The 12,439-nt window shown below is 52.6% G+C and overlaps 1 pseudogene; it reads left to right on the top strand.

The window, feature by feature from the left end:
• On the top strand, positions 1–101 carry LOC127695648 (uncharacterized; annotated as a pseudogene).
• Positions 102–12,439: the final 12,338 nt, after the last annotated feature.

Here is a 12,439-nt window from a genome sequence, read left to right as displayed (position 1 = left end):
GAGAAAACCTTGTGCACATATGTTAAAGCTGGAATGATATGGAGATTAGCACGGCCCCTGTACAAGGTGACGCACAAAGTCACGAGGCTTTCACTATTTAGAATGAGAGTGACAGACAGACAGACAGGCAGGCAGACAGACAGACAGGCAGGCAGGCAGGCAGGCAGACAGACAGACAGGCAGGCAGGCAGGCAGGCAGGCAGACAGACAGACAGGCAGGCAGGCAGGCAGGCAGGCAGGCAGGCAGACAGGCAGGCAAACAGACGGGAAAGGAAAGAGAGAGAGAAGAGAGAGAGTACCTCATGAGTCAAAGTTCTGGATTTTCCTAGCCTGCCTCTCCTTAGGCTGTCCCCAGCTGGCTTGGGCGGACTAATCAGCTCCCTGGGAGCTGACTCCCTTGTGTGTAAACATGTGATAAAGCTGGCATTGGCCTGCTGGCCTCAGTAAAGACATGGCTGACTCCTGCATATGGCTAGAGAGAGTCTCCTATTCTCAGCATTAGCTTTTTTTTTTCCTTTAAAGCTACCAGGGCAGGGCATGGTGGCACACGCCTTTAATCCTAGCACTTGGGAGGCAGAGGCAGGCAGATTTCCGAGTTTGAGGCCAGCCTGGTCTACAGAGTGAGTTCCAGGACAGCCAGGGCAACACAGAGAAACCCTGTCTCAGAAAACCAAAAAATAAATAAATAAAAAAATAAAAAAAGCGACCAGGAAGATTCCCCAACACCAACCCTTTCCTTTTCCTTCAGAGAAAAAATTACATCTCCCAGCTTCCCTTGCAGCTATATGCGGCTGTGCCAGTGAACATGTAATGGAAAAAGCATCCTTCAACCCAGAGCTGTGCCTTCTTTGTCTTCCCACTGGTTGGAATGTACACTAGATAGCTGGAACATTAACTATCCTCTTTATTATGAGAAGGAAGCCACATTTGGAAACAGTTGGATGATGAGACAGGAACATGGGCTTCTGATGATGGACACACACCACACACACACACACACACACACCCCATCTCATAACTTTCAGTTACTAGACACCACCACCACCCCCGCCCCATTTTGTCATCCATAGCCTGCACTCTGCACATCTCCTAATGTGCAGCCCCCACCCATGTTCGGCTAGGACACCCTTTAAGAGTCCCTGGAGCACTCACGGTCTCCTATAGTTTGATGTCACTGCCAGGTCAGGCCTTCTAACAGCATGGAACACTCACCACAGTCTGCAATTATGTATTTATTGTGGGTTTATTTGACTGCTGCCACCTTCCCTGGTCTGTCATTAACATGAAGGCAGGGCTCCTGCCTTGGTGTCCCCACAGTATCCTCAGCATCCTGGGGCCTGGGCACAAGAAGACATCACCACTTTGTCCCCAGCTCTCAGGCCACACCTGCTTCTGTGTCTGTTCTAACCCAGAGTTCTGCTCACCCCACCCCCAACCCCAGCCCTCTTCTCTGGCCTGTTCTTGCTGATGCCAAAGCCTTCCTGCAGCAGACTCGGGCCCAGACAGTCTGGTCTTTTGAACTGTGTTTTCAGGCATGAGGAAAGGGAGACGGTGTGGCAGGGGTAAGAGGGCCCCTTCAGCTTTGGGAGATTACGGAGTGGCATGCATGCCCTTGGATTTCCCTCATGACTGACAGGGAGACAAAATGCTTGAAAGGATATGGGGCCAGCAGAACCTCCTCCTGAAGAGCTACAGCCCTGCTCCGAGTGACAGTGGATGCACAGAGAAGCCAAGGAACACCCTGTGGCCCCCACGGAAGGCATGAGCTCAGCATGGCAGAGAAAGCCCCTGGGAGCTACCACACAACCACACAACCATCCCCGGCTGAGGCGAGGCAAAGCCAGTCAATAGGAGGGAAGAAAAGCAGCTCTTGCTTCATGGGCAGGAGGGGGAAGGGCACCGGGAACCCCTACAGGGCAGGAGTTCCGCCTCATACATTTAAGAATAATGCATTTATCCCAACTGTTTAAGATAGAAAGAAGAAGTAGAGCTACAGTGTAGCTCCGTAGTAGAGTCATTTCCTAGAAGATATAAGGCCACAGATGGAGGGGAGGACTCCCAGCACTACAAAATATATGCACATATGCGTACAGATACACGCACATGCAAACATGCATACATATATACACATATACATGCATATATACACACAAACATACATACATGCATATATGTACATATATATACATACATATACACATGCATGCATACCAATACACACACATACAAATATACATCTATATACACACATAATGCATGTATATACACATATAATATACACACAGACATACATGCACACATACATATATACATCCATATATGCACACATACATATATACACGCATACATACACACATACATACATATACATTCATACATACATACATACATATAGGCATGCATGCATACAGATCCACACACATGCATGCATACACACATACACACATACATGCACACATGCATATATACACATACACATATGCATACATATATATACACATGCATACATACAGGCATGAATACATACATACATACATACATACATACATACATATATACCATGGATCTGATGTCACATTGCCATGTGTGTCTCTGAAGGAACTGTCACTATAACCATCAGACCAACCTTTGTGCTTTCTGTTCCCTTCCCTGATCAGAGCATTGGCTTCCCTGGAGACCAGACCACCGTGCCCAGGTTGAGCTATTGAGCTCTGGCCACTCCTGGATCTTCTCTAAGATCTCATCAGGAGACAATGTCTGCTCCTCCTGGTATGTTGAGGTCGTTCTAGCTCCGCAGGGCACCTGTTCCCCAGCGCCACAGCCAGGGCTGCTCCTCTAAGGACGCTGCCCAACTCGCCTCCAAAGTGCCATTCTCTGGCTGCCCTAGGGCTCAGAGCAGCTGGATCTGGACCCAACGCCGCTGTTTCCGGGCCCATAAACACCAGTTTTTAACAGCAGAGTTGGGATTGGCAAGTGGAGTCCTGCTTTATCTGCTGCCCCTGCTCACAAGAAGGCTGCGCAGAGGCAGGTAGGAGGCAGAGGACTCTAGGCTGGACCTGTGAACTACAGGACAGCGACTTTGTACAGGTGAGGCCAGGTGCACAACAGAAGAGCAAGAGAGCTCTCCTTACCTGAAGTCATCCCCAGTCCCCACAACTCAGCTCACTCGCCCACAGCCTTCATCTTGCCTGCACCCAGAGCGTGTACTGACAGCGTATCTGTGTGCGCTGAGCCTGTGATTGCCAACTGCAAGACACTGGACTGCACACAGCACAGCCTCCTTGCAGTCACCATATGATGGAAGGGGGTGTTGCCAGGGCCCCCTGCTCTCCACACGTCAGAGGCCTGCTGCACACCATGACCACACCTACCAGAGGCCGCCTTCTCGGAACACCTGGTGTCACCTCCTTGCTCCTTGCCTTTCTCCGCCTTGTCCACACCCAACTCCTAACTGCCTTTAAAACCTGCAGCAAGCTCCACACGTCTCCCCTCAGCCCATTTTTGTAAGGAGCCTTTCTCGACCTCTGTGGCTCCCACACATTTTCATCTGGACTTGAGTGTGGCCACACAGTGAACCATACACTTTCCCAACCCTGGGCTGGGCCTTTTTTTTCCCTCAGGTACCCCCAGGGCTCAGCCATCCTTGTTTGTTTGCTTGTTGTTTGTTTTTGGTTTTTTCGAGACAGGGTTTCTCTGTGTAGCCCTGGCTGTCCTGGAACTCACTCTGTAGACCAGGCTGGCCTCGAGCTCAGAAATCCGCCTGCCTCTGCCTCCCAAGTGCTGGGATTACAGGCGTGAGCTCATCCTTGGAGTCTCCTGAAAGACTTGTTGAATGAATAAATGCTTCCTGCCTCAGAGCCATTGAGGCAAACTCCAGTGTGGGCTGGCCTCTAAGCCCTTGAAAGGACACCAGCGAAGACTTTCCAAGGCCCTGACACTGAGCTCAGGTCCCTACTGTCGCCCTGAGACCACAGCGCAGACAGAAAAGCAGCTAAAGGAAGAGCAAATTCAGGAGGTCAGTGGGAATCCTAAACAGCATCGTCCACTTTGTGACTTGCAGGCCGTCTTCTGTGGGGACAAAGGTTCAGCTCAGTCCCACCCAATCCATCCCAAGGCTGCAGAGGTGGAGGGCCACAGGGCTCACCTGTGCTACATCAGCTCACAAACAAAACCTTGTGTTTCCTAAGACTCTACTCACACTTGAGTGCAGGCACAGGACACACTCCTGTCGCTGGGCACCAGCACTCTGACATACCACCACAACTATCACCACCATTACCCCATCCTCCTGTCCACAGCAGAAACTGGCTGTAGGCAGTGTTGGCCTGGCTTCCTTTGCTCCGACTTGGGCCAGTGGGAAGCACTGGCCAGCCTAAGGAAAATACTCACCACCCAGCACCTCCCCGCCAGGTCACCGAGTGCCCTTTCCAAGGTCACAGCTCCAGAACAGGGCCCGCCAGGGGCGGCTCCCTCCGTTGCTGGCTTGGGTACTAGACATCTCTCCTTTAAGCCGTGTATTTCCATTTATTCAGCTCTCCTCAAATGTCCCGTCTGAGGGTGCCATAAAAATGTAAGACCGTGTCAATTGCCCGTATCAAAAAACATTCTAGTATGTTCCACTTGGAGTAGTTTGGAAAAGAAACTAATGGAAACGGCCGGGGGGGACTTGCCCCCAAACTTGCACAGAGGCCACCTCTCTTTGTGTCCCCAGGGCATGAGAGTAGGTGTCAAAACCGGACTCCGTCCAAGAATGAATTGATGTCTCTGCCACTAAACAGCAGGACCATGTCTTCCTTTCCTCCACCCCACCAGCTTCAGCCTCCGAGCCAAACCCAGGTGGCGCTCTTCTGCCTCCCCCATCACCTCCCATGGGAGCGGGGGACAGCCCCGTGTTTGCCCTACCACCTCCCATCTGGGAGTCTCTGCACTCCCAAGGCGCTGAAGGAGCCTGACGACGCCCCCTTGGGGACCGGAGGCTACGAGGTCCACTGGCGACCGCAGGGGATCCCCCAGGGCTGCACGGGTCGCCGTCAGGTCCCCGAGGCGCGCCAAGCGCGGCCAAGCTCCGCACCCCGCCCTTCTCTAGCACTGAACATCACCCCACGTGGGGCTGCTGGGGCTCTCAGTCTTGGCGTGTGATTGGTCGCTGTGCAGCCAATTAGAGGGCCTCTGCTGCTTAGGCCACGCCGATTGGCCAAGAGAGGGCGGGTGGGACGGGAGTGGGGCGCCCTTTTGTTCTTTGCGCCCGCGCCGCGCGCCCGCTCCGGCCCCGCCACCTGCGCGCCCACTCCGGCCCTGCGCGCCTCCCGGAACCCCCCGCTTGTTCGCACGCGCGAACTAGGAGCAGCCGCCTGCAACGCAGGCCTCTTAGGGTCTGACCTTGGTCGAGCTCTTTCATTCTCCGTTCCCGGGTCTCTTACCCTCGTTTTCTCCTTGTCTCCTAGGAATTGTGATGAGGAACAGAACCAACCTGGCAGCAAGCTTAGAATGTTTCTAAAAACCTGACATTCAGTGATAGAAGAAGGGCTCTGGATCTTTTTTAAAAGTGAGGCCACGTGGGAAACTGCTTAGGGACAATCTTTACCAACCTGAGCCCGTTTGCAGAATGAGCTCCTTTCCTATCCAAGACTCACACGGGCTCGGTGGGAATGGGACGAACTTCTGCCCTGACTGCCCATCTGTGCTAACCCTTCCTAAATCTTTCCTTAGTCAGAGGTAGTGGACTCCGTCTGGAGTGGAGAAATGGTGCCTCAGAAGCCCAGAGCCAGCAAAAGAGAGCTCTCTAGATTGGACTGGGGGAGGGGCATTTCCAAGGTCCCCTCCTAGAACTGGGAGTCTAAAAGATTAATCACAATTTAGAGTGCGTTCCTAGCAGGCAGTACAGTGACCTGCACCTCCCAACAGCCTGACACTAGTGCCCTCTGGAAGGTGGGATAGACAGGTGTCCGGCCTAAGGTCTGAGTGCTAGAGGCTACCTCTGTGGGCTGTTCTACCCCCTGGGTGACTGGGAACAGGTGAATGTCTGGGGGGCAGTCCCCATCCCATGAAGTTTTAAACACACTCCTCTGCCTGCTGTTTTGAGCCCTCAGAGCCTCTGAGCTGGTAAGAGAGTGAGCGTTAGGGGTCTGTTTCGGTGGGGAGGCCCTGTGCCCTCAGGCATCTGGGCATCTCAGCCTGCAGCATTTAGTTAGGCCTTTGGAGTTCACAGTTCCCAAGCCACTCCAGCCTCCAAAACTGGAAGTCTTCATCAAGAGTTGAGGCTCCCCAGATATATAGAGGCGGGGCGGGGGAGGGGAGACCCATTGTAAAGTATTAGGAAGGGCGTGGGTCGCCCACCAGGAGCAGACCCAGCTGGCCAGGACAGAGCTTGCCTGGGAGCCTGACTAAGAGGTTACCATATTCCTTCCGCCTATCCAGGCGGCTCTCAGACAGTCTCAATGCCTTTCTCCAAAGATCAGGACTAGGGCCGATGGGGGAGGGGTGCATTTGATGAGTCAGGCAGAGCCAGCCATGGTCACCTGCAGTCCCAGCTGGCCACCCAAACACTCTTAGCACCTACCAAACTGCCTGTCCTCCGTTGCACTCTAGGGTGTTTTCACTATTGATCTGAAGTCCGGCAACCCATACCGCGCTCCCTCCCGCCCCCAGGGAGGGCAGAGTGCTTAGCAGGGTCTGGAATAGGCAGGAGCCTCAGGCCAGAAGAAAGCTTTGAGAGAAAATTGGCCAAGCCGGGCAGTGCACGCCTGTAATCTCAGCACTCTGGGAGGCAGAGGCAGGTGGATTTCTGTGTTCCAGGCCAGCCTGGTCTACAGAGTGAGTTCCAGGACAGCCAGGGCTATACAGAGAAACCCTGTCTCGAAAAAAAAAACAAATCCAAATAAGAAAAGAAAGATAATTGGCCAACCTGAGCTCGGGAGTTGGTCCAGAGTGCAGGAAATAATTGGAGACGGGGCTAGCCTGCCGCTGGGAATAGGCCTGTGTAGGTGTCCAGCCCACGGTCACATGCCCCATGTGTGGGCTGACTCCTGGCCACCGGACGAATCCACAGGAAGGATACATCAAAGGGAGGTAAATACTTAGAGGCTGGAAGGGCAGGGGAGAGGTAACAATGGAAGTCACTGGGGAACGCCTCTGCCTTTGTGTGCAGTGGTGCAGGCTCGGTGACAGACAACACTGGCTGGCCTGCACGTGTTCTGCCCGTTAGTATCTGGCAGCATTATTTCATCTGTGTTGGACATGGCTCTGTGTACAAAGGAGCTGGGCACCTAAGCAGCCCACAGCTTCGGCAGAGGGCACTGGGACAGGTAAGCAGTGCTTTGCCTCCCTGACCTAGTGAACTGACCTACAACCTGGTTCAGGAAGTTGCCACCAAGCGGGTTGGTTGGGGAACTTTAGTCTAAATTCACTTCTGCGGCCTCTCTCTAGCTCTGGCTTTCAGTTTACAACTCGAGTATGAATCTGGAAATCAATCTGGCATTCACGCAACAGGGGCCCTCCCATAGGAACCAGTGGCCAGTATAGGAGCAGTGCGGGAGCGCCCTCCAGCGGTCATATTCAGTATGTCAGCTGGCGGGAAACGAGAAGGCAGCGGCGGGGAGGGGGAAGGGGGGAGGGGAGACTAGGCGCGCTTCCAGGATCCAAATGCTCCTGATTTGGACCGTGGGCAACTTGGGAACTACAAAAATAAATTAAAAAAAAAAAAAAAAAAGAACTGTTTGGCAGAGACGAAATCGTAAGATGCCTCTTAGGCTGGCTGTATTGGTGCACACGTGCGATCCTGACTCAGATGGTTGAGGCAGGAGGGTCCTGAGTTCGAGAGCAACCTAGGCTACATAAAAATAAACCAAAGGGGTTGGAGGGAGACTCACCAGTTGAGAGTGCCTGCTGCTCTTCCAGGGAACCTGAGTTTGTTTCTGAGCACCTAGGTCAGGCAGCTCACAACCGTATGTAACTCTAGATCCAAGGAATCTGATGGCCTCTTCTGGCACACACACACACACACACACACACACACACACACACACGCTGCCTTTCCTATTTGACTCCACGAGGGTCCTGAAGGGGCAGGGCCGGAGATCACCTAACCAGAATGAAACCAGCCCAGTGAGAAGCTGGAATTGTCATATTAGGAGAAGGCAGAGACACATGGATAGAAAATGGAGACAGCCTGGGAGCACTCCTCAGGGAACCAGGGAGCATTCCTGGGGGGGGGGGGAGGCTAGAGAGCATGGGAGTTGAAGCCCAGCCTGATTTATCATCATTGCCCAAGGCTGTGTCCTAAGAAAAGTAAAGTCTTCACCAACCCTCTGACTCCTCCGAAGCCCTGAAATAGGTAATTTCCACGAGAGCAGTCTGCTTTGCTGCTTGTCAGAGCTGTGGAGCACACGCCCAGTGGGCGTCCGTGCCTTTTCTCACAGAGGGAAGCACACACTCTGGCCGACCCACAATCACCGCTTCCTGGACCCGAATCCTGCTGCACCTGCACGGAGAGCAGGGCTAGAGCCCACGGCTTCCAGATAAGCAGGGAAGTTCGTAATCACTTTATTGAAACACAATCTACACATAAGATGCGCGGCTGCTGCAGCCTACCTATACTGCAGCGTTGACTTTGAAAATGGCCGTAGTGTATTCACAGCACCAGTGGCAACCGTGGCAGAGCCTGTTGCCCTGATTAAGCAGAAGCCACCTGTCTGCTGCCCTCTGTGTTAAGAGGTCACAGGGCTGGAGTGACAGGCTAGCTCAGTGGTTAGGAGCACCCGCTGCTCGTACAGAGAGGGTCAAGGTTTGGTTCCCAGCACCCATGTGTTGGTTCACAACCATCTGTAACCCAAGTCTGGGGGAATCCCACGGCTTCTTCTGGTTTCCACAGGACTATACATGCAAGCAACACATAAATTAAAAATAAGTAACTTTAAAAAGCTTTAAGCTCGCTGGGTGGTGGTGGCGCACGCCTGTAATCCCAGCACTCTGGGAGGCAGAGGCAGGCGGATTTCTGAGTTCGAGGCCAGCCTGGTCTACAGAGTGAGTTCCAGGACAGCCAGGGCTATACAGAGAAACCCTGTCTCGAAAAAACCAAAAAAAAAAAAAAAAAAAAAAAAAAGCTTTAAGCTCTCCTACTGTAGACACTTGGTGTGTTAGTCCTAGGCGACTGCCTTATGCTTAGAATATTTTCAAAAGCCAGAATATTATACTTTTTTCCTTACTGAGGTCCCTGTGTTAAGTTATATACAGTCTGTCCTTGCTTAGCCATCTGTCCTGGGCAGAAACCATCTTTTGTCCATTATAAATAACATTGACAACTCACAGAAGACTAGTATCCAGGAGGCACCTTTCAATTTGAAGCAATGATTTTTATTGTGAACCATATATAAAATTACTATATATTAGAAAAATATCTCAGCTATAATCGCCACTCTCTTTTCAACACGGCTTCCCTGTGTAGCCCTGGCTGTCCTGGAACTCACTCTGTAGTCCAGGCTGGCCTCAAACTCAGATCTCTGCCTGCCTGTCTCCTGAGTGCTAGCATTAAAGGTGTGTGCCACCGACGCCCGGCTGATTACTACTGATTTTTATTGAGACTTCCTGAGTTTGTTTTGTTTTTTGAGACGGGGTCTCGTGTAGCTCAGGCTGACCTTGAACTCCATTATGTAGCCCAAAATAGCCTTGAATGTCTAATTTCCCTGTCTCTGCCTCTCAAGTGTTGGGCTTCAGATGTGAGCCGCCATACCCAGTTTTCGGAGGCTTTGTACAGTCAGACAAACACTCTTGGCTACGACCTCTGCCAACCCTGACATGTAACCCAGAATAGTCTCTGCCTCCCTTAGTGCTAGAATTATAGGTGTGGGCCATCAAGCCCTACTGCGACACTTTTGACAAGCATAGGCTGGCTTGCCTCTAGAGCTGGCGAGGCTCGCTCGCTCATGGAGGTGTTGGGGGGTGGGGTGGGCAACAGGGATCCGGCCACACAGACCAACACCCAAGGCCAAACAAGGCCAGTTGTTAAGAGTCCTGGGCGCCTGTGCCTGCAGACTGCGCTCCGGTACGCTGGCTGGTGCGTCCAGACCGGCTTGCCCGCCAGAGCATCCCTTCCTTGTCCACAGTTCAGGCAGAGGCAGCACTTCGCGGGGAGACAGAGAAGCACACAGGCGGCTAGACGCTAGACAGCAGCCGCGCGCCTATTGGTTGAGAGAACGGCAGACCGAACCAATCAACGCACAGCATCCGAGAGCCTACATGGAATGCGGTGGGCGGGGAGTCGTGCGCGTGCGCACTGGGCTCTGCAGCTGGGATGGGGGATGGGAGTGGGAGATGGGGTGGGGGTTCAAGGCTTGAGCTGAGCTGTCCCCACGTGATCCGGCGCGCCCCACTCTGGGCGCGGGGAGCTGGTTAGGACAAAGCACCGTGGCCGCGCTCTCTGGTGCGGGGAAGCCTGGGCGAGCGCCCCCGCCCTGGGAGTGCCTGGGGGACTGGGCTGACCACCCGCGTCGCCCTGGACTCAGCCGCCCAGATGAAGGAGCCGATCTAGGCAACAAGGAAGCAGGCTGCACTTGAGTTCACGGGACCAGAGAACAACAGGAAGCCCGGAGCCTCCCAAATCCAAAGAGAAGCTCGCCACCTGGCCGTCCTTCCTGCCTTATGTGGGGTGGTGGTGCAAGCGGTCATGTTACGCCCTCCCTGACCAGGACCTTGCTCCCCAAGGGCCAGCTTGTTGGATCCGGAGCCCCAAACCATACAGGGAGGGAACAAAGGCTGGCGGCTGTAGGGTGGGTGGGGCCTGTGGACCCTTGCCTGTCAGAGTCGCCTGCCAGTAAAGCTTTGTAGGCCCCTGAGCTTGGAATGTCTGCTCTCTGCAGGTCTGTGGTATGTAAGCCACCTGGCTGCATTGCATTGCACAGGAGCCCTTCTTACTCAGAACCCTAAGAGGACACGTGGGAACTCGCAGCCCCTCCTATCTCCCTTTTGTACACCTGCCTGGCTCCACGGGCCTCCAAGTGGTTCCAAGACCAAGACTGTGTGTGCACTTCCACTTCCGGGGCGCTTGCCCTCCCTACTTCCATGGGGAAACCTCTACTTTGTGACCTCCCTACACGAACGACTTCTCTATAACCCAGTCCCTCAGCTAGGAGCTAGGTCTGACTTATCTGGCTGGGGACAGGTAATGGGAGCAAAAGACAGCTCCACCCTGGTGCTCCTTCCGCAGTCAGGTGAAGCCAGGATTCGGAGACAGAGTTTATTAAGATGAGATTGCTAACAGCTTTAAGTACTAGAGGTGATGGGGGAAGGTTCCTGTACATCCTGTGTGAGTGCGGCTTTTCTTTGGCTTCCTGTTTTGAGCGACTGGCAGTTACCATATATGTACGGTTTTGGTGACTCCTGATGCTTCTATAGCTCAGGGCATTTGGAAGTGACCCCCTCCCGCCTTCCGTAAATTAGAGCCAGCCATTCCTGAAGTGGTTCGGGTGGGGTGACAATCTAATGTGGTGAAACCATGGGTCGGGAAGGTTGCACACAGGTTAAGCCATGTCGGTTACCACAATGCCTGTGAAATTCCTAGAAAATTGCAGGTTTGTATCTGGGAAAGGAATGAGGCCACACTCAGAGGTCAGAGGTCATGTACTTCTGTCTCAAGTCTGGTTTATTGCTGACTTATTCTTATTTGAGATATCTCTGTATAAAAGGGATATTGTCTCTACTGAGACAACCCTCAGAACAAATTTTATGAATCATGCTGGAATTCTTGACTCTCCGCAGAAGACTTCAACAGACAAGTGAAAGGGGCCCTGTTCCTCTGCTCAGCCTTTGTCTTCCGTCTTCCCGGCCTACCTCAGGCTGACTCGGAAGCCATAACCCCAGTGCCTAAAAGGTGAAAGGCTGAAGCAGGAAAATCGCCCAAGTTTGAGGTCAGCCTGATCTACATATTAATCTCATTTTAATGAACTACATCTTTTTTGTTTGTTTGCTTGTTTGGGGGTTTTGTTTTGTTGTTTTTTTTTTTTTTTTGGATTTGGTTTTCTGAGACAGGGTTTCTCTGTGTAGCCCTGGCTGGCCTGGAACACACTCTGTAGACCAGGTTGGCCTGGAACTCAGAAATCCACTTGCCTCTGCCTCCCAAGTGCTGGGATTACACCACCCACAAACTATATAATTTTTTTGTTTGTTTTGGTTTTTTGAGACAGGGTTTCTCTGTCTACCCTTGGTTGTCCTAGATTTTGTAGACCGGGTTGGCCTCAAATTCACAGAAATCTGCCTGCCTCTGCCTCTCGAGTGCTGGGATTAAAGGCGAGCACCACCACACCCAGCAATAAACAGTTCTGAATTGTTTCAAACCAGTCTACAGTGTGAAATTAAAACAACTGAAACCCTGCAGCTGGGAACAGCTCTGGGTAAAGGCCTGCAGTGCCGCCGCAGGCTCAGGGACTGAGTTTAGATCCCTAGCACC

This window comes from Apodemus sylvaticus, chromosome 10, assembly GCF_947179515.1.
Source record: "Apodemus sylvaticus chromosome 10, mApoSyl1.1, whole genome shotgun sequence".
Classification (NCBI taxonomy): Eukaryota; Metazoa; Chordata; class Mammalia; order Rodentia; family Muridae; genus Apodemus; species Apodemus sylvaticus.
Note: the sequence above shows the minus strand (reverse complement) of the source record. Positions and strands in the feature narration are given on the sequence as shown.